At 41.7% G+C, this 27,663-nt stretch overlaps 1 protein-coding gene across 7 annotated transcripts in view; it reads right to left on the bottom strand.

Annotated features, from left to right (window-relative positions):
• Positions 1 to 17,490, bottom strand: part of PPP6R3 (protein phosphatase 6 regulatory subunit 3) — a 57,383-nt gene extending 39,893 nt beyond the window's left edge. For 6 of the 7 annotated variants that reach the window (XM_088058157.1, XM_005522382.3, XM_088058160.1 and 3 more), the window contains exons 1-2: positions 17,369 to 17,476; positions 3,549 to 3,718 (exon numbers count right to left, since the gene is read on the bottom strand). The gene's annotated coding sequence lies outside the window, so the exon portion shown is untranslated. Of the gene's footprint in view, positions 1 to 3,548; positions 3,719 to 17,368 lie in introns of all 7 variants that reach the window. The other variant, XM_088058158.1, reaches the window with a different exon arrangement.
• Between the last annotated feature and the right edge of the window lie 10,173 nt (positions 17,491 to 27,663).

The following is a 27,663-nucleotide window of genomic DNA, read 5'->3' as shown; positions in this document are numbered from 1 at the left end:
TTTTTTATCATGAAAAACTTTGGTAGATTGTCTTCTAAAAGCTTTACACACATTAAGAGATATATTTCAAATGCCAAGCATGACCTTCTGCCAGCTTCACATAACCTCACCTAATTACTATCTAGGTGTGTTTAATTAGATTCCAGTTTTGAAGCAGGGGATCCCCTTCCTCCAATCAATGGACAGTAATAGGACACTGTCCTAGCATTTATAAAGTACTTATTTTGACACTGAAAGTGGACCATCTGTTCAAAACAAAACTATGCACAAATGCACGTCTTAAAAAAATTAAGAGCTAAAAAGAATTACCAGTGAATGCAAAGTCACAGAAGACACTCTAGTTGATACTTTTTAAACTCCCTGTTGTACTCAGCAGAGCATCACCCATTATAAATTTGACGTCTACAACTGCCTGTCCTAACCTATTTGGAATAAATTTCTTTTCCATCAGAGCAGTGAGGTCCACTAAGTACTATTAGCTAGAAAGATGTAAACTGGTGTTCAAAATCTCTAGATTTAATTACAGTAGAATTACACCCAGCAATCACAGAAAAAAAAAAAATAAATACATAAATAAGAGATATAAAGGAGAAATAAAGGAGAACTTTCATGGTACAGTTGCTATATTTCATAACAAAATGTATTCTATATCAAATTGATCTTCCAAGTCTCAAGTGAATACAAAATAACATGTAGCTGTTTCTTCAGTGTCAGAACAGCCTATTCATGTCACAAACCTGAGACCTAGTGGAAAATAAAAACTTCATTACTTATAATAAAGTAGTTAAGTTTCAAACAAACTCTGTGGAGAAAGGAGCAAACAGATAGCATGAAATTACCTCTACCTCAACAATTTAATACATACTTCTAATACCACACACATTCCTTCCTAGTCCACCGGCATAACAAACTACAAAAGATACTAAAAAGGAAATAAAACCAATCAACAGTTCTTTCATGGAAGGCAGGGAGATCTTGTGCAGGCTGGCTACACTTCTTTCCTCACAGCAGGATTTCTGGATGCATCACCCTTTTCTTAGCCACTGCTGGTCACAGGGGGCTGCAGAGTGGGAGGTTACCAAGGATCTCTGACCCTCCTGCAAACCTGCTGCCACTGTCTCATGCAGGGGACCCGAGACAGGATGAAGAGCAGGCTGAAGCTTAGGCACATGAAGGGAGGCAGAGGGCAGTCCCTACGCCCAGGGGGTGGCAGGAACAGGGCAGTGATTCTCAAGAAGGGGCTCTCAGTCTACCTAAGCCTCCTTCTCCCACATGAGCGCATCTCCCAACCTCCCCAGCTCCCAGGATGGCCATACTTGGCCACATACACTGCTGCGACAGTGGCCTCCTGATGCCAGGAAAGGATTCCTTCCAGACACTATTCTCTTTTGCAGCACATGTGCTCCTCTGCTAACTACTACTATACTTTCAGAGGTAACTACATCCTCCTGAGAGAAATGCAGGAGATGCCATGTGGCAGTCCTTTCTTGACTGGGAGAAAAACATGCCAGAAAAGTGTATGAAGACAGACAATGATCTCCTAACAAGCTCTCTAACAAGATGCCACCTTCTACTGAGGCAAGTTATTAAAAAGGAACTTTCACTCCCCTATCAGACATGAGCAGGAGCCTGCTATTGTTACAGAACAGTTAAGAAGCGAAGCGACATCACTTTTACCCTTATTTATCAACCTAGTCTCCCTTATTTATGAATCCCAGCTGCACTCCTATCTAGATGAGAACGACAGTAACACATTTGTGGATGAGTCAGCAGCGTACCCTTGTGGCCAGGAGGGATAATGGTATTCCAGGGTGCATCAGGAAGAGTGTGGCCAGCAGGTGGAGGGAGGTGATCCTGCCCCTCTACTCAGCCCTAGGGAGGCCACATCTGAGTGGAGTGCAATGGTCAATCTAGTCTCCACGGGCCAAGCAAGAAAAGCAGCTACTGGAGAGGATTCCAGCAGGGGCCAAAGACACGGATTTGAGGTCTGGAGCATCACTTATGAGAAGAGACTGTGAGAGGTGGCCTCTTTAGTCCAGAGAAGTAAAGACTGAAAGAGCATCTCATTCTTGTACAAATATCTAAGCTGGGTGTCAAGACAATGATGCTGGACTCTTTTCCATGGTGCCCAGCAACAGGGTAAGGAGCAAAAGCCATAAACTAAATGACAAGAAGTTACACCTCAACATGAGAAAGAACTTCTTTACACTGAGGGCAGCAGAGCACTGGAACAGCCTGCCCAGGGAGGTCATGGAGTCTCCCTTTCTGGAGACAATCAAACCCCACCTGAGTATGTTCCTGTGTCACCTGCTCTAGGTGACCCTGCCTTGGCAGGGGGGTGAACTAGATGATCTCCAGAGGTTCCTTCCAACCCTAACTATTCTGTCATCCTATGTCCTTTTACATAATACATTTATATATATATATATATATATATACACACATACACACACGTATCATGTGCATATACACCCCTCCTTATGACTGAATGCCTCAACAATCAATAGCTTTGACACGCTGAAGTATGTAAATAAATCCAAACTAGTTAAAGTGCACTCCAAGATACCAACACCTCAAAATCCAAGGCCATAACTGTTCAAAAGAAGTAGAAAAATCAGGTGAAATCTACAGTCTGCAGTGAACTTACAAGAGCAATTTTATACCAAGCAACAACTATATCCTCATCAATTCCTACACTATCTCAAACCACAGATTACTAAGTGTTAATAAATAAAGATCTTGATTACCTGCAATAGCTACAAATTAAGACAGTAATCTCTCCTGCCCAAGTAGAGAAGATGAATCATTTTCTAGTAATTCCATATCAACTGCCAAGTACAAATTTAAAATATTCACTGGACACAGAATTCACTTAGATTTTTCCTATTCTTAATTCTTCCAATTAGCTTCAAAACAAAAATGAAGATATCTTTGCACTAAGAAATGCACATGATTCTGTAATATAAAATGCAAGCTCAACAATGCATAGCTACCCAGAAGACACTTTTGCACTGAAACATGAGGTTTAGTACCAAAAAATTAAATTGCAGAAGACAGTATATAATAATCTATAAATATTACCCATACCTACTATATGTCAGTTCATGAACACATTTGCTTTGAAACTCTTTCAAAAAGGTTGGGCAGCAGATACACTTCCTGGCACAAAAGCAAAACACTGTAAAACAAACAGAATATCCACAACAGTGTGTCTGGAACACCCCTGATAGTCATAGTAAACCAAAGCAGGGTGGAGAAAGAAGATAGTGCATGAGCAGAGTAGGTTAAAAGACAAAATTAGAATCAGCCAGCTAGAAAGTAGTTAGAAGAAAGCTGCAAGAAAATGGAAGGCATGGCCACAAAGCCTGACCTGAAGGAACTGCAGCTTAGAAAGAAGTAAATGTGAACCTATGAAATCAGGTGACTTTAGTGGACATCAGGGACAAGAAAAGCTTAAGATTTAAGTGGTTTCTGAATGCTTTAGGGTAAGACTTTATAGCTGCAGAAGCTAAATCTACTGCTGTAGGTGAAGTTTAATAGTTTCTTACCTGTCAAACACAAAGTTTTTAAAAGTTAAAAAATCAGAACGTTTTGTATTCTCTCAGGCTTCTTGCCCATTACAGGGTATCCTGGCAACAGCAAAAAAATCTTTCAATCTACAGTACTAGCAGATTAGCAGGACTGAATTAGCATTTAATTAGATGAAGCAGATTTCTTCCTACAACGACAAAAAAAAAAAAATTGTGTAATTTAATATTGTTAATAGGTTCTATTCAATAGCTTGACAACTGCATGAACGCTAAGGACTGTTTCGCAACAAATACAACACGGGAACGGAGGAACGAAACAACTTGCTAGGAAGAAAAGTGTCAGTTCAGCAGAGCATACACTGAAAATAAAATGAAAAGCAGCATGTCATCTGAAATATTTATTTACTTTTAAACCAATTCTAACATTTCCCTCCATTTTTGGGAGTCAAAGGAAGAAACTTCTTTGTCTCACAGAAATGAAATTTGCTTTATAATCTGCACTCTACTGAAATCTAACACAAATCCAAACTTTAAAAAAAAAAACTATTAGTAATTTCCCATAAAGTACCATCTTCAGATCAGGAAGATCTGAAATACCCATTACTTTCTGCAGTAGTTTTTTTCCTATCTTCATAACTCTTCCCTTATATTAATATAATTTATCCACAAACCTGCAGAGAAATAAATTAAGAAGCATTAAGAATGCCTGTTATGTTGGCACAAGTCTATAAAGAATTCAGCCAATTTCAATCTGAAAACAGGCCAACCTCGAAAAAACCAGCACAGACCATACCCAGGCTTCCAAAGTAACAAGCTGAATTAAGACAGCATTCAGTCACCATTATGAAAATCTCTACTTTTGATAATTCAATGTTACTTTGCTTCACACCGTAAGAACTGAAAAGCTCTATTAAGTATCCTTACACTGGCTTCAGGCTGACACTTAGCTGTCTGTGCTTTAGTCAGCACCAAACAGGCAAGAAAAAGCATCCTATGAACAGATTTTTCTTTCCAATTAGCTGTTTGTAGCAGTTGCAGGAAGAATTTCTAAGACAAAAATTCATCTTCACTTTCTAGCACCTTGAAGGGCTTCTTGATTTTGCTTTTTAACATGGGTTTCAAGCAACACAATACTTCCATTTCTTTTGGGAACATGGGTAATGTTTTTTATAGAAAATAAAATACTTGCAACTAAGAAGAGCAGCAAAATTAGTGGCATGTTTATGAACTCAGGTCACTGACTATCCAGTATCTGGCTGAGAAGCTCTGCTATCAGTTTGTCACAAATACATCTTCAGCTAAAAAACCCAAACTATTCACCTCAAAAGCATTTCAAACATTCTGCCAAAGAGAATAATGATTTAATTTTACACCTTCCATGTTAAAGATAAGGAGTTGTTTCTTCGAAGCTGGTTTTTGAGCTTTGCACATAATTTAACAGATGGTCTCTGTCAACCTAAAGATCATAGATTCAAAGAATACCGTGGGTTGGAAAGGACCTTAAAGATAATTTCTTGGGTTATTTTATTAAGTATCATACACATGAACTGAAGCTCAGTGTAATACACTGACCATAATTCTCTTCAAGGTCTTTTAAATGCGTTTTTTCACCCACACACCTTCAGGTCTCCATGCCTGACAGACCTGACAATCCCCTGTGAGTCAAGTGATGAACTAGAGCAGAAAAAGTAAACAAATTTTCTGGACTCAGTTAACTTTATTAAGTTTTCTAGGTTACTGCTTCTGCATTTTAGAAGTGTACCTATGTTCCAAAGCAGAGCTCCAAAATGGAAGAGAACATCACTTCTTCAGTTACATCATGTGGAAACAAAGTAAGAAGCCTGCTTAGTTTAATGCACTTTCCCAAGAGTTTACACATTCTTAAGATTCACAGATTTCAACTGCTAGTAGAACTATCCAAATGAAAACCAATATTATTACACCCCTTACAAGAATGCCTGTGTTATTTCTTTACTCTGCCTTCTGTTTGAAGACTTCACTGTCTAAATACCATTGCCTAGCACCAGAACACTTGGCTTCTGAATTCAATGCAATAGAATTACATAGTAAATTAGAGACTCCAGTGTAATCAAAATCAGCAAGATACTTGGAGTGTATGTATTATAGCACACCCTATGAAGGGTGCACCACCAGAACCCTGTTCGGGTCAATCAGGACTTTTTCGGTCCACCTCGGAATCTGCAAGAGTAGAGAGGTTGGTCTAAAGACTGACTTACATTTAGTGACACATATGGTTTATTAACTCAGACTGTTCCTCTCTGCAGCACAAATTAGGTATTGCTTTATGAAAAAGGGGACAAACCCCCACTCCCAAAAACCCACAGGAGTTCTTTCCATAAAATAATGTAAAAAATAGAATCACCTGACTGGATGACATTCAAGTCTATTTAAATCTGACCTTCCTATATCCAGGGATGGCTTATATTCAGCAAGAGGCCAGCTAAGTTAATACAGTTCTGTCATGAAGAAGTATCAAATGATGCAAGGTCAAAACCTTAGACCTGAAGGTAACATGCAAGGGCAGCATGGAAGCATTGTCATGTACACAGACTGATTACACTCAAACACAGAACTATGAAGACTCATCACAACCCCAACCACACCCATGTTCATGTTTATCTGATAGACCCAGAAAATACAGCAAGACACAACTACCCAGGGTAGAATCCATTTCCACACAAAATGCAATAGCATGGCAAAGTCTGTTTCAAGTATTACCTAACAAACTTTATTCACACATTTTTAGATTAAAGAAGTTAACCACTAAGTGATTAGTTGCCAGAAAGAGGACTAAATTAATTTTATTAATGCTGCATGAACTGGGCCATGTCTGTTTCTAATACCATTTCCATGCATCTCTATTGGCTCAAACACTGAAACCAAACAAATGTCTCTGCTAGTAGAAACCAATGCAACATTTGTGCTTCCTGGTAAAAAACTGCAAGAACTGCAAGCTCCTGAATAGTGCTGCTATTACAGCAATTCACTGTGCACTTTAACTTCTATAACTTCATACATCTGAAATAAAGGTGTTTCATAAGTGTGACAAAACCACTAGCAGAATACCAGCATTTCTTCTGGAACATAAGGGTCTGGACTACAATTAATAAAGAGAAGCACAGGGCATGGAATACTTTAGTGCTATTACCTCTCTGGGCCAGGAGAAGTCCAATAATTTTTATGCAACACCCATGAAAAACAGCTTAAGCACAAAATAGTAGAATCTTTTCCCTTCTTCCACTGGCTTATGGGCCCAGAAAGATCCCCCAGTGAAATTACAGTCTAGCAATATAAAACCGTTTAATGTAACATTTAGGCAGAGCACTGTGAAATCTTAATTTAAGACTCAGCATTGCTCCCCATCACACCTCTCCAAATGTCAGATGAGAAAAATCAAAGTAACATGCACTCCTTAGAACACTCATGTGTTACCACATTACCAAGAACATCACCTCCCAAAAACTTTTAAGTAACCCCTTGGACAGGTGGTTCTCGAAGAAACTTGACCTGAAAGTGTCATCCACAACCATCAATCTGTGTAAGATTGTTACGACTGTTGTGGTAAGAACCATCAATAGCGGTAAGAGCTGAAGGGCCAAGACACTGCTGCATCTGAACTGGTCTAGAATTCTCATTTGTGAACTAAACAAGTTTATAGAAAAATCTTCATGATAACCAAGGCCATTTTTAAACAATGAGAAGCATCTCACTTAGGTCAGGATTTAAACTCTGAATGCTTTGGCTATCAGTTTCCAACACCTTGTTTTGAGGATACATGTGTATGCTGAAATGTCACCATTCACACTCAGAATAAGGACTGAAAATTCCTCATGGTGTCTCACAGGAGTGCTTTAGGATACTAAATTAGCTTATGTAAAGCAGCTTTGTTCTACCCCTTGCTGTGTAGTCACCCTCTGTTGGCTCCCCAACACTGACAAAACCTCTGCCAAGATATTTCCAAATGAAAAAAACTATTCCAAAAGTGGCAAATGTAGGAGGAAGAAGGGACAAGAGTTTTTCTGCCATGTCCATAGGATGAATTAGCTCAAAGGGTCTATCAATCACTGGGGCCAGTGCAACCAAGGAAGAGGGAACACACCATTAGAGACAGTGCAATCAGGATCTGACTCTTCCATCTTTGCCCTAAATTACATCACCTCAAGCCTGCTCAGGATTACAGAGGAAAAGCTCTCCTAAATCCGATAAATAAAATGGGTGATGTTGAATTTGGACAAAATCAGTTCTACCGTTGTCCCAACCAGCTCATAATTTGCAGGTGTAAATGAGTCCTGAATTCCTGTACTACTACTGCTGCTCTGGAAATGCAAACACCCCCAGTAACACTGACACACTGATTTAGCACTAAACTTTTTTGTTTGAACATTTTAGAAACAAGTACAGTAACTTATAGACACAGACTTAAGTTGAAAGGCATGAATTTTACCAGAGGTTTCTTTTATAAGCATGTGTTTTATTCTGTTCACTGTATTAGTTCAAAGACAGCAGGGGTTTGGATATTTTTTCTCAAGTTCATCCTCCTATTCCCCTTGTGGATTAGGCCTTGAAAGCTGGACATAAATTAAATTCTGAGGCACATGAAAAATACATGGAGGTAAAAGAAAGTTTGCTACTTCAGCAACTTCTAACCAGGACACCAGCATTCTTTCTGTATAGACAGTGCATTCATGTCTATTATTTGCTTTATTTTTTTCATGCAAAATCCCAGTCTCGTTAAAAAGAATACTTCAAGACCATTTGCAGTTCAGAAATGGTAGCCAGCAGCTTCTAGGAGCACATCCATGTTTTGCCTCCTGAAGTTCCAGTCAGCTACAGCTGCTGCCACACCTGGAGTGGACTCTTGCAGGAAGATAGCAACTTCAAAATTAAAATCTGAAGCAATTTATAACTTGCTTAACTCTTCAAGTTCATTACAGGTTTCTGGGACTGTTGGTCAGGTAACCTGAATTTTCATAGTAAATTACATGAACTGCACTAGTTAAAGGCTGTGGGCAAGAGTATCTTCTTAGTTTTCCTCATACTAAGCTTTACAAAGCCATTAAAATAAGCTTTGACAACTGCAAGTTCCCAGTTTCTTTTAATTAGGATATCAAGAAATGCTACCATATCTTGAAAAAACTGACAGAACTATTCAACCCGCCCTACATGCATACAGAAGCTAAATATTCCCCTAATGACAGTATCATAAACATGTTTTCCTTTTTAAAATGGAAGTTAGAATCCCTAACAATCTTTTTCAAAGAGTGTTCAAATCCAACATCATGAAAAGAAAAGTTGAAGCTATTTCTTCTCTTAATCTTTAATTTAAGCAAGTTAAAACATCTTTCATTTTGATTTGCCCATGGGCAAAGACTACTAAATTGACTTGCTTTACACCAAGGAGCTTAAGCCCCATCTATACTTTTTTCTACAATACTAGCATTTTCAAGTTTAACAATACAATCCCTAGGACAAAAGTAGGAAAGTTCTTCCAATGCCAAGCAAGAGAAATAAAACACAGAAGCAGCACCTAGATAGAAGGGGAGTGATGCTACTTCAGCATATTCACTTCTTTAGATTTTGGTATCTGCATTTAACAAAATGCTTTATAGTCACCTGGAAACTTCCCCAGCCTAATGCCAGTCTTACAGCTTTATTTGAGCCTTTAACCAAACAAGAACACTACTTTCCTTAACAGAACATACCCTATATATTCCAGGAAAACAGTCTACACAACATTTTCCCCACCTCTGCAGATGCCCTGAGGATGAAGGTAAATACTCAGAAAAGAAAAATATCCTAATACATATGGAATGTCAATTAAGTACTTGATGCCGAATAGATCAATTTATCATTCAAAGACTAAAACAGCTGAATAGTGATTCAATATCCTCCTTCTGTAATGCAGAGTGCTAGGAAGACAACTGTCCAATGTTAAACAATGAGCATTAAAAAAGCATGATCAGCTTGACTTTTCTGAGACTCATCTCAGAAAACTAAGAAAATAATGCTTTGAATGGGAAGATTTCACCAATTCTCACTTATGTAAGTTTAATGAATTATATCATTTTTATTTAGGTACATGCAAAAACATGTTCCAGAAAAGAAATTAGAAACCCAGCAACATCACGTAACTTCAGTGCAAAAAGCCTTCTCAGTCAAGTCTGAAGTGGCTATTAAGCTAACGCTATCTTTCTTTCCCATTCCCCAGTCCCACAGGCAATTTGTACTTTGGAGACTCCAGTAATGTGAGTTTTGACACACTGTGCTTTTACAAACCACACACACAGAGCAACCACACATTTTTTTAGGCAGAGGTGCCTCTGTTGTCTCAACCAAAGCAATGGCTTCGCCATGGAACTCTTTTATTTTGTTGGACAATAGTACAAAAATCAAGACTGTCTAATAGAGTAAGACATCTTCTTCCAAGTGCAAGACCCACCCTAGTTTAATGAAAAAAAAAGTTCCATTAAAAAAGGCAAACCTACTATTTTCTCTGTGATCTTCAAAATAATCTTTTTAAAAATCTACTTCAGTGCTTCTCTCTGGAGCATCAGGGAGCAGATTTGTTTCTGTGCCTTTCAGAATTCTACCGTGGTTGCAAGTGGCAACTCTGGGGCAAGTCTGTCTCAAAGATTTAGCAGCAGACCTTAATAATACTGTTTTCAAAGGGAGATTAGTCTAAATTTTTACACTGTAGTGATCAGCAGCTGTGCAATACCCTAAGGACACTAGCATGAACTTGCAAACAGAGTTTAAAAAACCCATTCAAGCAATATGCCACAGTTAAGGGATACAGTGTCCTTTTGAAATGACCCTTCCCTCAACTATCTTCTCTTTCATTTTCTTTGTGCACTTTCAAGAGGGGGCTACCACACAGTAACTCATCATCAGTACTTTCAGCATCCTCTCCTTCTTACACGTTCTTTCTCTTAACTACCAATCTATCTGCCAAGTTTTCTCCTGCTACAAGAAGAGCCTGAACTCTCACCTAGTGTTACTTTACTAATAGGAATTACTGAACACACACTGTTAAAACTAATCCAAATGCAAGACTGAAAACAGCACTGATAGGTTATAGTTACACAAAACTACAGTGATACTTCTGTGCCCTATGCCTACTCAAGGGATTTAAACATATAGTTTCAAAGAAACCAAGCTATTTAAAATGCAAGCTCAGAATTTAAAATGGTATTTATTAAAGCATTACATGATAGAGCCCTAAAGAGAAATACCCTGCTGAGCCAAAGACTTAGAAATCAATTTACTTAAGACCTGAACTTAAGTCTTCTTTTGTCTTGACAGTCTTATTACCATTCCAAAAAGTCAAGTTACTGCTCTGCAAAGTGGCACAGAAAGTAACTTTGTCTGAAATGCCTTGAAGTCTGTAACAAGACTTCTTAGGTGGTTTCATTCAATGTTCACTACCTACAATAATTTTTTTAAAAATTACGTATTTGGATAACCTATAATAACAACTTCTTTTGAGCATGATATCAGTACCATACTACAAATTTTTATTGTCTTTAGAAATAATTTCATTTCTGGCTGCATGAGGTTACAACTTCAACCTGGGAAGGAAAAAACCCAACGCCACTGCATTCTAATTTAAAGCCTTATTGCTAGGATTGCAAGTTAAACTTCAGAATTCCCAAGTCTAGAAGAAGGAAAGACTGGACCACTGCATTTCAAAGAAAAAAAAAAAATAATCTCATACAAGTATTAACATCGTTGCTTTTTGCTATGCCCTAAAAGGCATCCAGTTTCCCATAGTGAAAAACATCTGCAGGTGTTTCCTATAATAAATAAATATATAAATAAGTAAATACATAAACCCCATGGGTTTTTCAGACTTTGAATCTTTTTTCCACAGATTGCCTCATACATAAAAGATTCAAAATTATTTTTGTGTGCCTTCAATACCCTATCTCTTCAAGTCCAATCTGGGCAACTAAATTCCCTAGTCAATAACCAAGGCATTAGGGATTAATTTATACTTATAACTTGCATTTTTGCAAATTATACATTTGCATTTTTGAAGCAGAGCATCCAAGCCAAGTATAGTTGGTACTCAGTTCAGCTATGTTAAAGTTCCTTGGTTTTTGTTCTCAAAATAAGTCATATTTAAGTACAGCAGGAGGGCATACTGGACGAGGCAGACACAGGAAAAAAAAAAATGTTCTAATTTATGACTGAAGTCATATTAAGACAACTGCACCTGGCACAACTACTGAGTACTTAAAGTAATCAATCATTAATGGGTTCAGAAGTTGTAAGTTTAGTCTTCAATCACATACTACTCGTACTAGATGTATAAACTTTTATATTGTGGCTCTAAAAGAGAGCCTTAGCCCTTACAGTACAGGAAAGCAGCCAGAAAAGACACATTAGGTTTTTACGTTGATCATTAAGAAATGCAGATCTCTCATTAATGTTACCTTCACCATCTCCTTATCAAACAAATTTCACTAAATAGTGTTCAGTGAACAATTTTTTGCTATTTAGATGTGGATTAAAGCTGGAACACATAAAGTACACAGAGAAGGATCCTTTGATAAATGTTTGCTTGTCACAGCCAAAAGGAAGAACTGATACTTCACAGCCAGCTCAGTGTACCTTCTACAGCTGTCCCTCACAGACAGGGAAAGACACCTACATGTCAGTACCTCCCAGAGCTGCCATGAGCAGTGACAAACTCCTCCTTTGTAATAGCCAGAAAGAACAGAAAAAGACAAACACGGTCGATGGGAGCAAAACCCCTGTGCTGTTACAACTTCTATGTGCACTTCCATCTAGACAGACCAACACCGAAATTAAATGGACGCTGAGTTCTTAGAGAAGGGAGATGCCTACATCAGTAGAAACCCCCCTTATTTAAAAGTGGATCTGTTCCTGCCACCACCACAGCTTCATTTTAGCTGTCTCTAAACTTTCCATCCTTTTCCAAGAAGTTTGGTGATAGCTTAAGTTGTCAAATGTCACTTATTATTTTTATTTTCTAGAAGACTTAGCTTTCAGTTACATGGATATCCAGCAAGTCCATCAAGACAGTAGAAGAAGAAATAACATTAATTCAATTTCTGCAGTTCAAACCAGACCTAAAGTTTACAGCTGAACTCTTAAGATTGGGAACTTGTCAAAGTAGTAGGCACACAGTAACCAAGAACAGAATCTGGAGAGCCCTCTTTCTGCAAATCACAGAAAAAATGAATTTTTTCATCAATACCTAACCTAGGATGTTTGCCTTAATGAAACTTAGAGTAACTGAAACCCACCCCACTCCCCCGCGAAAAACCCCTTTTTTTCCTTCACACCAAGTATATTGGAAACACAAGACATGGTTACCACTATACTTACAAAAAAAAAGCAAATAGCATTGTATTTTCACTTTTTCTATGAGAATCACTAGTTGTTTAAGCACTCCGCTACAAAGGTGTAGAAATCCACCCTGTGGGGGCAGTGGCTTACATTCCTTTCACAATGCAAACAAGTACTGAAATAATATCAATTTGTAGCAAGGCAAGCCTTAAGAGTATCTGCTGCTCCCTTGTTTTCTGCTCTAGCAAAGGCTCAAACCAGGTACAATACAAGGGAAAATGCAATCAACACCTGCACTACCATTGCCTACAGCCACTGCATAAAGCACTACTTGAAGCTTTTTATCTATCAATTAGGTTACTCGCACAAGAGAGAAAAGTGTAACACACAACTTAGGATTAGAGTCTTAGGCTTTGCTCCTCTAAAGAAGCATCATGTACACTTATAGAATAGTTTAGGAAATAATGGGATTCACTTCAAAAACCCACAGCAGAAGTTCAATTTGTACAACAAAATCTTACTTTATATACTGGTAACCAGTTAGAAATCCTGCCAATGGTCACTTAAGAAGGGAACTCCCCCACTGTGTAACAGGGGTAGGAGGCTTGGAATTCACTTCTGTAATTAACAATCAGAATGCTTTTAGTACTGAAATAGCTATTCTAGAACATATTTAATTAACTCAGAAACTACTTTTTACTAAAAAATTTGAAGTTTTCATCTTCCATCCCAACCGTGCTTTCTTACTAAACTGGAAATCACATGGCCATCTGTCAAGTCTCACCCAGGATGGGCCTGGGCATCCTAGAAAGGCTTTAGAGATTTCTTCAGGCTTAAAAGCACCTTTTGGCAGAGATGATGAGAGATGGCCTATGGTGTTCCTGTGCTCGTTTTTAAGAAGGACCAGCGGACACAGGCCAGAGACCATAAGGCCATGTGCTCCAGCTCCTTACAGATGCGCAATTTAAACTGCATAAATGTTTGGAACCACCCCATTTGAAAACAAAATCGGATAAAGTTTTAAGAACATTCCAAGGAAACTAATCATTCCTCCAATCTCACCACTGGGCAATTTCTGCTTGCACACGCATATATTTTTTTCTTCTCCCTTTTCAGTCTCCTTCCCCTCATTAATCAAATCCCCACTATGCATATCCCAGGCACTCTGCCATTCTGCCAAGATGCCTAACAACATAATCTCCCCTCCAGTGGAGTGTTACAGCTTCACTGGTCCATAAGGTTGTATGGTGAGGTGCTTCTGCTATTATTTTCCACAGCTGGAACATATGCAACATGTCCCACAGATTTTTCATTGTGCATTTCAAGTTTAAGAGGAAACGCTACATCCATTTAACAGAATTAAGGGATGACTGTATGAACTAAGAGCAAGAACAAAAAAAAAAAAGTCAAAGGGTTAGGCAGGAACTTTTTCACCTATTCCAAACCCCATATACCATTTCAAATGTGCTTCTTGATATGTTATATAAGCTATTAAATAATCAAGGGTCACAAAAAGCCTAGTATTTCATAACAACAATTTTTTTGCCAATATTATGTGAAGAGCTATTCCATAAAGAGGGCAGGCTTAAATTGCATGTCCTCCCAATCTTCTCAAGTCAGTCTATTTCACTTCCTGAGAAGCATCCCAAACTAGCTATAAAGCTGCATATAATATCCAAGAGTAGAAAAATATTTTACTTCAGTTGCTTAGTAGCATATAGTTTCTAAAACAGATGCTGGCACCCTGACACACTACAGAAACAATTAAACACGCTATGCAGAGCTTTCAACATGATGTTCATGCTCTCTGCGTGTCTTCTCAATCTTTCAGGCTTGCTTCCCACCCCAAAAATACTAGGACCACTAGTTTCTGAAGTTCTTTGCTCTCTTCCTCCAACTGACCAAAGAAGACACAAGCAAGATATTATTTTACATTTACCCATACTTCTTTTATTATTGTGAAAAGTTTTGCAAAAATCAATGGCTCTACATCTTACTCCTAGGACAACCCAACCAGACATTGGTTCTTCTAGAATTTGGCTGTGAGATATTAATTTGAGATAACACAGTATTCCTAAACCTGGCATATGATATAGTGGAGTACACAGCAAATTTAAGGATCACAGGTGAAGGTGCTACTACAAAAGACTAATCTAGAGGGCAATGTGCTGAAGCCATCCTACCTTACCAGAGAAAGAGATCACTGTGCTCATACTCTTCTGCCCAAGCACAAAAGCCATGGTTTCCACCATAGTTCCAGAGGCCATAAATTAACCAATTTACCCAAGAAAAGTGAATACAAAAGTCTCCCACCTACAACGATGTTGTGTACTATGCTGAAACACTGAGGCTAAAACTGGCTTATTGCAATATACTTACAAAGAGCAGTCTTTAACCATGGAATGAAGTATGCACTTCAAGGCTTTTAAAAGTCGTGGATAAAACAGAACATTAATGGGCACGAAGGAAAGTGGACCAGAACACATTTCTGCCTTCGGATTGCCCCAGCCTTCTGACTGGTTGGTTTTGAGACAGCTCTTTTGCATTTCACAAAACATGCATGTCAAGCTTAAGCTGAGTAAATAAGCAAAGATGTTAAGCCATAACAACAGAGTTCACTTTCTCAACATCTGTCAATACTTAAGCTACATACACAGATTTCTGCTCTAATACTGCTAAATTCAAGTTCCATCTACTAATTCACTTGAATTTCATTCTTGGAACACGATCTGATTCTCTGAGTGGCACACAGGCTACAGTATCACCTCCCTTAAGTGCAAGACAGAAGCATCACAAAGGAAAACATCACTTTTGCTCACTTCAGCAACTCAGCAGAAGTGAGTAGTTTGCAGGCAGTATTGTGAAGAGACACATAAACTACTCAGTATCTTTAATTCCGTAAGAGAATAACAGCTAGTTGATTTGTATTTCAAAAAAATCCAAAGCTGTGATGCTTACAGCAGTTTACATACAAATCTAACTGGCTTGTAAAGAAGCTGTAATGCACTACCCCACTTAAAGGCAGTCCTGTTAAACAGGTTGCTTTTCCGGAATTTCTAAACTACAGCTTTCACTTAACTCAATGTTTTCCTTGGTCATTGTAAACAGACTTCATCAACAGTTCTTCGGGCTAAAACAGTATTTCCACGTAGTTTTAGAAAATAAATTCCTTTAGTAACTCAAGACAGTACAGGATTCAATGCCTATACATTCTGCTTTTCAAATAGAAAGCAAATAAGAAAAATCTCTAATGTTCAAATAATACCATAGGTAGACAAAACAAGTAATTTAAGAGAACCTAAAGAAGTACTTAAAAACATAAACTGTCAAAAAAAACATGTAAACTGGATATTACTTTTGCATGGCATCTCATTAACAATTTACATATTGAAAGGTAATTCTGCAGTGTTATTTTCTACTTGTATAATAAAGAAACTCTTGCAAGCTTCAGTTAGTCCATGTCTTGCTACTGAAAACATAAATAACACAGAGCTAAGTAATCAGAGTCTTATTTGAATTTCTGTTGGAAACAGACTATTCAATTCAAATAAATGCAGCAATCTTTCTGGAACACTGAAACAGACAGACTTCCCATCTTTCAGCATCCCAGAAAAAAAGACAAAACACACAGGTATTTGTGCAATCCAAAGACACACTGCACTGCTAGAGTACATTTAGACTCATTCCACTGAAGGACATTTTAAACCTAAGTAATACCACCAGCAGTAAGTAATGTAATTTTTCATTTTTAAGTTGTCAACATCTCAAAGGATCCCTTCCAAAAGCTATCCACCTACTCCTAAGTTTTCTCCAATCTTCCACTCAGAAAACTTTTTTTAAAATAGCAACACACCCATTCAAAGTATCCCACTGTTCTGACTTAAACAACATTTATGCTGACAGAAATGATCTTTAGCCTCAATTGCACTTATGTCATATAAGATAGTCTCCTACGACACTAAATAGACTAAAACACTAATTCTCTCTTACACTTCGGAAGGTTCTTAGCAACCAACACAAAACAAAACCAGAAAAACTGGCAGGTTCTAAGTGAGATTTTGCCAAACTTATTTAACAGCAGTTAAAGCTTACCGGAACACTGCTACGCTTGTAAAACATTATCGTTCAAATAAGCTGCCTTGTTAAAACCCCAGCACAACCGAACCATCCCAAGAGAACCCCAGCGCGGCACCCAGGGCAGAAGCGGCGGCAGGCAAGGAAGGGCTGCGCGGTGCGGCCCGGCCTCCCCGCCGCGCCCCGGGCCCGCGCCCCGCGGCCGCACCCCGGCCGCTCCGGGCCTCGCGCTGCGGCTGCGGGAGGCCGCGCACGACCGGCACCGGCGGCCCCGGCAGGCCCCGGCCCGGTACCGCCCGAGCAGCGCCCGGAGCCCCCGCCGGGCGGGGGGGGGGCGCCAGGCCGGCCCCGCCGGGGAGAGGCCGCCGCCAGAGCCCTGCTCCCCTGGAAGCGGCAGAGCGGAGATCACGGAGCCGTCCCGGCCGTACCTCGGCAGCGCGTCCCCCGCCACAGGCCCCGGGTGCCTCCGCTCAGGCGGGAAAACCTCCGCTCGCCACCATCACCGACGCTCCAAGATGGCGGACATGGCTGCTCCGGCGAGCCCTCCTCTGCCTCCGCCCACCTGTCAATCACCTCGCCCCGGTACCGCCCTTCTCCCCAGTTCGCGCCTTCCTATTGGGCGCTGTGCGGAGCGCGGCCTCTCACTGGCCTCCTGGTCAATGTCAATCACCCGGCTACGCGGCGGCGACAGGGTGGGAAGCGGATGGCGGCGGGATCTCGGCTTCCCGTTGGCCAGTCAGCGTATGGGGCGGGTGCCCCTCGATTCCCACCTTCCCGGCCTAGCAACAAGGCAACGTCACGCTGACAGGCGTCTCCTTCGGCCAATAGAGAAAGCAGGTTCCTTTTAAAAATAAACCAGTTACGCCCAATCCGGAGCCGAGGCGCTCGGAGGCCGCGGCGGGGGGGGGGGGGCGGGAGCGGGAGGCAGCGGTGGCGTCCGTCCCGCAGCTTCACCCGCCGCGCCTCGCCATTGGCCAGCGGGAGGGGCCACGCCCCCGGGGCGCGCGCGGGCGCCAAACTGCCTGACAACAGGGCGGCGGCGGCGCGCGGGGAGGGGGGGTGGGGGCCGAGGCGGGTCCGGTGTCGGAGCGCCCGCCCGGGGTGCGCCTGGCGGCGGGGTTGGTGCCCGCCTTCTCCACCTGCGGGACTTGCCTTTCCCTGAGCCTGCTTCCGTGCAGGTGCCCGTGAGGCCTCCAACGCCGCCTAAGATCCGGCAGTGTGTTTTATAGAACCATAGGATCGTTAAGGTTGGAAATGACCTAACTTTAAGGTGATCAAGTCCAGGCGTCAGCCAGCAACACCACCTTGCTTACCACTAAACCACGTCCCCAGTTCCACCTGCCTTTTGAACACTTAGGGATGTTGATTGAGCCACTTCCCTGGGAAGCCTGTTTTAATTCATGACCGTTTATTCAGTGAAGGCATTTTTCCTAATACCCAATCTCAGCCTCCCCTGGCACAACTTCAGGCTGTATCCTCCTGTCCTGTTTGTTGCCTGGGAGAAGAGGCCAAGCCCCACCTGGCTACAACCTCCTTCCAGGCAGTTGTTGAGTGATAAGGTCTGCCTTGACCTCCTTTTCCCCAGGCTGATCACCCCCAGCTCTCTCAGCTGCTCTTCACGGGACTTGTGCTCCAGAGCCTTCTCCATTGCCCTTCTCTGGACACGCTCCAACACCTCAGCGTCTTTCCTGTAGTGAGGGGCCCAGAACTGGACACAGAACCTGAGGTGTGTCCTCACACACAGTGCCGAGTACAGGGGACACCATGGTCCTCTGGCCACACTATTCCCAATAGAGCCCGAAGTGCTCTGGCATGAACGTGTGTGAGATCCAGGGTGGGTGTTGTGCCTCAGCCTTGGCAAACTTCCCTGGCTGCCACCTGCGAAGCCGCTCTTGTGGCTGCTGCACTGCAGCCCTGCTTGGCTGAGCAGGGCAAGGGGCTCTGCTGGAAAGCTCAGGTGACACACACCTGACCAGGCAGCCTCTTGTGCGCCACAACAGGTGCAGGACACCCACGGTGCATGTTGAGTGCCCTGTGTCTTAAAGGCATGAACAAATTCTGGCCCACCAGGATGCTTTTGGCCTTCCCTCACTAAGCCTCCCGTATCACCTCTGCCGAAAAAGGTGGTAACCCACTCTGGCTCCAACCCCTTGGCCTCTCAGGGCAGTCTTCCTGGTTTCAAAATGTCACTGTCAGGATGACCTCCATGTCCCTGTTGGAGATCACCCAGCCATGGTCAGTAGCACATCGCCTGTGGGCAGGAGGATACCATCAGGTACCTGCCTTGCCTGATGTCCACAGGCTTTTGGTGGGCTTTTGCCTGGCTTCAACAGGATTTTGTCAGGTTTCAATGTGGTTTTGACTGGTTTCTTGTTAAGAGGGCATGGGCTGGTTAAGGCAAGGACTCAATTTATTTATTTACACTTGGGAAAGAAACAACAGAGCTGAAATGATAGTTTAGCATTAAGGTAGTTCTTGCAGGCCCCTGTGTAGGGGGACATGAAAACTGAAGGGTAGCACTGTGTTTATTTCATGTAAAGGGAGGGGAAAATAATGTATTTCTTTAGCTTCATTATGAATCAGCAGTCTAGGATAAAGCAACTCCACTGCAAATAATGTATCTTCACATTTTTCACATGCTCATCTGACAAAGTTAAGCTCAGTACAGCTGTGCTTGCATCTTACTGAAAAACAATCAGCAGGTCTGCTCCCATTAAGACAAAGCTAGTGATATTACAAAGAGATAAATATTGAGGCTGCTGCTGCAGAAAGCAGCACCTTTTTCAGGATAGAAACAGTGATCCAAGCTAGAAATGGGCTCAAACCTCGGTCTACAAGAATAAGGTGTGAATGTCTCTACATAAAACATCTTGGGGTTTGGACAAAGGGATAGTGTAATAGCAGTGTAAATGCTTTGTAGCATTTGCTTACCTTTCTGTGTGTGTCCTTGTCAGATCAGATGGACTCCACATCTTCTCCTTCACAACGGTGTTCTGTTCAAAAATTTCAAAATAGGGTACAAGCTGCTTGGGGTTTCTCTAAATACAGAAAAATATGTTAAAACACTTGCTTCTAAGGAGAAGGTAGCTACCAGATTTACAAGAGCTGCAAACAGGCTAACATGGCCTGGCCTTTGTGCTTTGTCCAGAAATTCTTGCCAGCTGCTCAGGTGCTTGGTTTCATAACGCTTATTGCATAAAAAGCTGGCCACAGTGTCCACTTACTTTGTGTTCCTGCGTCTTTCCTACCAGTTGACCAAGCTTTGGCTCCTGTCCCCTCTGCAGGCATTACTGGTTCTCCCAAAGATTGAGTTGCAGCGTGATTATCCTACTAAGAGCTGTGCTTGTGCTTGCTCCCCTTCAGTATATGATGGCACAGCCCTTTTTTACAAAACCCCTGTGAACAGAAGCCGTCCCCAAGCCGTGAGCCTGGTGGGTTGCTTCCGTTAATAGGATATTGTTGGCTGCCAGCACAGACACATGATCATCTCATCCTGCCTGAATAAGTTAGAGGAGCTGCAGCAATTATGGATACATGTGATCTTAATGTGTCACAGACACATGGTAAAAACACAGCAGCATGAAATGTTTTTGCTGATATCTACTGCACAGTTACACAGGTCTTTGAGTGTACAGCCTGGCTTTTGCTTTCTTTTTCATGCAAGCGGATTTATTTAGTAAAATGTACCCAAAAAAAAAAAAAAAAAAAAAAGGATTATCCTCAAAACAATTGACATGAAATGGGACATTGTTTCTTTATTCATCATTTCAGCTGGTGGTCAATCCAGAAAGCTCTCTAGACTGTATTTGTTCCACATTTATTTTAGCTGTCTTATTTTTGTTTTCTTTCCTTTTACTGTGTCTGGTTTTTTTGTGGGGTGGTTTTGTTTATGTCATGCCACTTGCATGTTCTAGCAGAGAGTACCTGCACTACCTACAACAAATGGAGATTTCACAATATAAAATGTGTAGTGGAAGTTCTGGTTGTAACATCAATGACAGTGTGTAGGAAAGACACTGGAAATTGTGAGTAGATACTTAACAGGAAAGAATGCATCTAAACAGTGGATGGATGAGTATACCATGTTAAATGGCATCCCCAGGACAAGCAGATAGTTTGTTAAAATGATAATGAGATTATATATAAAATATAGCAAGCACCAGAAGTGGTATCTAGAGAGAGGGTTAGTAGCTGGAGTGTAGAACAGCTACAACAGTAAAATAGTTAGGTACCTAGTATAGCTCCTGTAAATATTAAGCATATCCTCACAGTTTAACAGTTGTTAAACTGCTATATTTGGACACATCCTATATCACAAGCAAACGTGCCCTGGCAGCAAGGATGCATCTCAGCTCAGAAGAAGCAGGATAATATTTGTGCTGGAACATATCTGATTTTCAAGTGTCCTATCACCACCATCACAATTCCAGAAACATTTGGGACTTCATAGGCCCTGTTTTTATCTTAGAGATTTCATATCAATATATTTCTAAATCTGGATTTTGTGCAATTACTTTTTAAAACTACAACTGTCCAGGTGAAGCTGCCATTACCATATAAGCTGCTAATGCCAGGGCACTACTACCTCAAGGTAGAAACATTTCATGTCTACAAATAGTATCGCAAAACAATACTGAACAGCTGGGGAAAATGGGGAGGTTATGTGGCTTGCCCAACATCACACAGTAAACTGAACCAGAGGCAAAAAAGTGAAATCCCAGTCCTTTATCGCTGGGAGTTATGTGCAAATCTGGAGATCTCCACACCATTCTTGTGCCTGTGATTACAGGCAAATCAGAAACAAAAACCTAGCCTGCTTCAGGTGACTGTAGTATTTTATTGCTGGCAGGGGAACTCTAACTTTCAGGCAATGGACCTGAAACTTGATGGTGTTCTAAATCACTAGGCTAGGGTTTCAAGTGTCAGTATCTTAACTTGGTGATGGCTGCTGCCTGTGGCACTTTAGGAGACAGCACTTCTGATTTATTCCTCTACTCCCTCGAGGAAGCCACTTCCTCAGCATAAAGTGATAGGCAAATAAAAAGACCTACAAATCATCAGTCTGCTCAGTCACTTCCACCCAATCAACGAATGCTGAGTGTGTTTCCTCAGTGTGCATCTTTAACCCCTCAGCCATAGCTGTGCTCCCTCCAGGAGCTGATGGGCTCTGGTGGGCTCCCTGCAGGTGCCAGAGGAAGCATTTCTTAGGGCTTGCTGTGACTCAGCAGCTCTGCCACACCTTGGAGAACAAGGAGAACTCTGTCTTCCCAAGAGTGGCACTGCCTGCCAAGCCAGCTTGTCCCGTGGCTCTGCAATTGCTGGATGTGACAGGCAGGACTGTCGCCTTTCAGCAGCATTTCGGCACTAGCTGCTGCTGCTCTTATGGAGCCATAATGTCAGACCATGAGCATGTGAGGTGTGTTTCTGCTTCAGCTCTGCGAAGACAACCATTGTCCTGTCCCTACCCACATGTTGTCTCCTCTTTGTCCCCCCAGGGCAGCTGAGGGGACCCTATCACGGATTATTTGTTTCCAGTTCACCCAGTTTACAGACTTGGATTTCCCACAGGCGCCAGGAAGCACCAGGGCCTGCAAGGCAATGGGAACACATGCACACAGGTCTGGAGCTGAACCTCCCTACTGGTAAAATCTGGCTGTTAATCAGCTCGGGCATAAAATGAAGTCATAGCGTAACCTCTTTTAATCTGGTTGAGGTTCACTCTTCTGAGCACTGACAAGTTACATGTAGGAAATAGACATAGAAAAAGCTGGACAATTGGGTGCCTTGCACCAGAGTCCCCATCTCTGTTAGCACTGAATGAATATTTGTAGGGTAAGGTCAGCCAAGATAGAAACACCTCTGGTTTAAACATAGCCCTTACAAAATCCATTGTTTCTCTTATAGCTCAGGAGAGAATAAAGCCTATTAAAGAATTTTAATGATTTAATGTTTAGCCCAACATCTTACTAAAATTGCGAAAACTAAGTAGCTTTAAGAAGAGGGAAGGAATGTTTCTGAACAATAACTTCATGGTTATGCTCCTGAGGGTGAACATGGATGTTTGACTGCACCAGACCCACAAGTTAATCCATTTAGTTGAAACAAAATGTTCAAGTTCAGTTTTCTAATCTCATTTCAAGCATTGATCCTATTAGCATTTCTAAGGCAAAGCTGCTGGGGAGTAGGGTAGGACCTCCATACCACACTTGCGGCCCTGCTGGAAAGAACATAGACATAGAGGGAAGTTTTGGCACCAACCCATTTTGTTCTCACTTGAGTGCTTTGGCCATCCCCCTTCCATCTCCCTAGGAGGGCATATATCAGTACTGGTTATCTTTTTCTCCCACCTGTCCAGCAATCAATGGCATATCACCTGAGAGCAAAAAGCAGACAGAACCTGTTAGCTTTGCTGACCTGCCAGCAACGTGCATGGTGTGGGAGCCTGCTGGGTGGCTGCACAGAAAATCAACCCCATCTCTCTTGGGATGGATCCTCTCCCTTTCTGAGAGCATGCTGAAGGCTAGGCAAGGTGTGCCAGCAGTATAGGCAAAGCACTGATTTCTTCCCATCCATTTTCTAAAAGAGCAGAGGAAACAGTGATTGGTAAGGACATGGTCAAAAGGCAGTTTGACTTAATTTGTTGGAAACTCCGTATACCTTATTACATGGGAAAATGGCTGAAGAAATGGAAGCCTAATAAACCTAAACATTAAGTCCTGGTGCTACCACTGTCCCCATATATATATATGCAGGGTGGCTTCCCTTGAGCCTTCGTGTTATTTTGTCCAGATAAAAGGGTTGGAGCCTTACAGTTTATCTTCCATCCAAACATAGCACTTAGGAATCATGGGTAACAGGGGAAGACCTGGTTACATGAGTTATTAACATCAGAAGCAAATTATGCTCTAGTAATAAAACAGGGTGTGTACTGTAAGCAGAAGAAATAATGTGTAGTTTCCAACAAGCATTTGAGGCCAAAACCCAAGTCTCAGCATAAGGGTGAGCAGAACTTAATATCCATTAAACAACATACACATGCAGCACCCAGTGCAGGTACAGAGGAGATGTCTTGGATGACTGGTGTACAGCATTGCTCGTCCCTCTCTGGGCCTAACTGACCTGACAGGAGCCTGGCAGCACATTCCCACCCCAGAGAGAGTGTGTAATTTGGTGATTATAGGTACATTTGGGAGGTGCAGGTTGAAATTTCCATGACAAAAGAAGGGAATGGGAGCTAAACCACACTCTCATTAAGACTTGTGTAAAAGGAGCACCTATCTCTTTTCATTCTGGCTGTTCTTCAAAAGAAAACGTACCCAAGGACTCTTGAGCTGTAGAGTCCAGTATCCTGGCAGTAGGCCGAGGATTTGGGATGCTGACCAAACTGAACTCCGGGGGACTCAGGCCAAATGATACAGAGCTTCTGCGCCAGGATTCAGATGTCACCTGTTCGGCCCTCTCAAGGCCCTCCCAGGGATTTTTTTATACCTTAAAATTTACAGAACAGCTGAGCTGGAGGATTGCAGGATTGCAATTTTAGACTGCAGTGCCTTAATCCCATTTCAAGCAGTTAAATGCTTTTGATACAGCTACTAATATGACAGAGGAGAAAAGAGAGAAGAAAGCTGCTAGACAAGTACTTCAATACAGATCCCAGGAGAGAGAGAGAGAGTTCATTTTTCTTTTGCTTCCTTAGATATGCAGTGGGTACTGATTTTGTTATGTAGTTACCTATTAAAAAAAAATGTCACTCTGTTCAGCAACAGTGCTAATTACCAGCACAACCACATGACCACTTTGGTCTAATGATAGTCCTAAGCCCATGTTATCTTTTAATAGCTAAGCTGATTAAACTAGCACAGAGGGAAAACAAGTTAGAGAAATTACCTTCATGGTACTTCTCCTAGTAAAATTAAGGTGCTTTTCAAGCGTGCAAAGTGCATATATTGTGTCATTTCCCAACCAGCCATGATACAGCTGCCTAGTAACTACTAAGTTTCTGTGAAGTGGTAGCATGGGACCGAAAGAGGTGATAGAAACAGGCTGGATTACCCAGGCAAGCTTGTGAACAAAATAATCTAATCAGGTGCATGTCATAAGCAGCAGTTGCAGGTTATTTTTGCTTCAAGCTTTTCCTTTCTCTTATCTTTCTTCCCCTTCAACTCCACCACAGAAAAGGGTGTGTCATTCCCCCAAACTGGTCAAGATGAAAACTTGTACATAGTTTAAGTACTGCAGCCTTGAAATACAGAGGCAAACTCTGGTTTTAACCCATTGTTCCACTGGGTGGGAAGGAATAAAGGAAGATGTTTCCCTGTCTCAATGCTAGGAAGGACCACTGTGATCAGCTGGTCCATCTTTTGAGAACTAAGGCAACTAAACAAGCAAAGAAAAAAACAAGGTGGAAGAATTACCTTCACAATACTTCAAGGAAAATTAAGATGCTTTCTTTATCTCAGGCCCATTCTTTACCTATCTGTCCTGACCTACTGCCCTCATGGTGTGGAACATGTATGCAAAGATGAGGAGTGACTGTCAAAGGGATTAGGTTCCTAAAAAGTCTAAGTGAATGCAAATAACTCCGCAGTAGTTCCCATCTCTAAGATGGGAAATGCCTTGCAGAGACCTCACGACCCACTTGACAATGCTATTTAAGCCTTTTTTATATTAGCAAAGTGGCACAGGCACACTAAAGATGCCATATCCAGGCTGAACAGAGCTTGAACTAACCTTAGGATGGGTCAAGACTGATGCCAGAATGCAAGGGTAGTTCTCCAGCCCCTGCTTGAGAGCAAGTATCACCAAACTCAATTGATCTCACCAAGGACTTGACTGTAGCAAATGTGTAACACTCACTGAGTCCCCCTCCAAGTCTGGATTTTATATGGCTGATTTAATTCCTCATGTTTGAGAATTTCACCTGACAGCCTCTTTCCAAAGACTAATTTCACTGTTGGACTGAAAGAAATAGGACATCAATGAATAAGAGTTTTTAAACTGTGCTTGGAACATCCTGCACCAGAGAGCTCTGAAGAGTGCCTGGTAACTGTTCTGTGATACCTCCAAAAAGATAAACCCCCTACCCATAGGTTTTCTGCAGCATTTGAAGTATTTTAGACATTTCTCATTAAGGCATTTAAAAATCTATAAAAGTTAAGAAATATTCTCTTTTCTGAGCAGATTATACCAAATTATAAGAGTCCACTGTTTTTTCCTACCTGAAAGGTCTTTTGTGTTACTGTGAGTCCATTAACTTCCAGGCTTTGGGGATAATGTGGTGTCAGGAGTGATCATTATGTGCTGGGGCTGCTCTGATCTGTCAGAATTTGTCCTCAATTTTTCTTTTTTTTTAATAAATTAGAGACTATAAATACTGAATGACTCTACCCTGACCTGACTGAAGAAACCCACCTAATTTCCTGTATCTCATCTCCTTCTCATCCCACCTGTCCTGGCTGTCTTGCCCTCATAGAATGGGATTAGGTTCCTGAAAGGTGTAGGTGATTGCAATTAACTGTTCATGTAATTTCAACATCTGGGGAAGGGAATGCCTTTTAGAGACCACTTGACTTGCTTCAGTCATGCTATGGAAATTTTTCATGTTAAGAGAGACACAGGCAGACTGAGGATCACAACCTCAGAAGTATTTGCAAGTGTGTCTGTCTTACAAGGACTCACAAAGGCATCAACAGGAGTTAGTACTTAGCCTTGAGAGTCTAGGCCTAAATAGTGTGCACAAGGCTGCTGAGAAAAACCTGGAACATCTGTCCAAGCATCGCACATGGATAGCAAGAGAAATTCTGCTTTTATTGGGTGTTTTTATTTGCATTTTTTTCTTTTTCATTAGCCCCCTCCTGTTGTGTGATATACATTTATGTGGGTAAAAATAGATATTTTTTATTAGTCTTAATTAATAGCTCTGCATGGTGTGTTAGAAGAGCTGTGTGTGTACTTGGAGGATTTCTGTCAGGCTTCTGGGGCTCATTCCTTGCTGTATTACTTGGCTTTGTTTGTGCATTGATGTAGTGTCGATTTTCAATCACCCCCCAAGGCAGAAATAGGTGACCTACTTTTCAGCCCTGGACATCTGTTAATGTAGCCATCCCTCCCCCTGTCCTTTAACCCCTTCTTCCCTCTTTCCCTCTCTGCAGAGCATATGGTGTCTTCCAGCCTTTCCAGGGACCTGTGGCTATGCTGCAGACTCCTTTAGGACCGCTCTGCAGCAACAGGCAGGTAATCTAGGAGGCAGTGCTGGGGCAGGACTGACACACTACATCAAAGAGGGTTGCAGTTCTGCCTCTGTGCTACAGAATGTCATTTCAATAGTATCCCTAATGCTGTCTAGGCCCAAGTACCAGGTGAAAACTCCCAGGACACCTCACCTCCTTCTCACAGCCACCCAACCACTTCAGGGCTGACCAAAAGTTAAAGCATGTTATGGCGTCTCCATTGGGAATTTTCCCTTTCACAGGGGCAGTGCTTCCTCCCAGAGTCCTCCCCTGTTATCACTGCTCTTATGAAGCAGATATTGGGCGTTGCCTTGTAATCTGCTTTAACAGCAGTTTTACTGTCCTGACTAGACCCTTCCTTGCCCTGTGTTAGGAACTTTCAGCTGGAGGCAGCAGGAGTGTTTGCTTGCACTGTGGCATTTTTAGGCAGTGCCAATCTCAAGCTTTAGCTCTGGGTGGTGGGAAAGGATGGATCTGCAAGGTTGTCCAGGCTC

Source organism: Pseudopodoces humilis, chromosome 7, assembly GCF_049639895.1.
Source record: "Pseudopodoces humilis isolate 2021_Gansu_Grassland_sample_001 chromosome 7, ASM4963989v1, whole genome shotgun sequence".
In the NCBI taxonomy this organism is placed as follows: Eukaryota; Metazoa; Chordata; class Aves; order Passeriformes; family Paridae; genus Pseudopodoces; species Pseudopodoces humilis.
The sequence above is the reverse complement of the archived record's forward strand: the minus strand, read 5'-3'. Positions and strand labels throughout refer to the sequence as shown.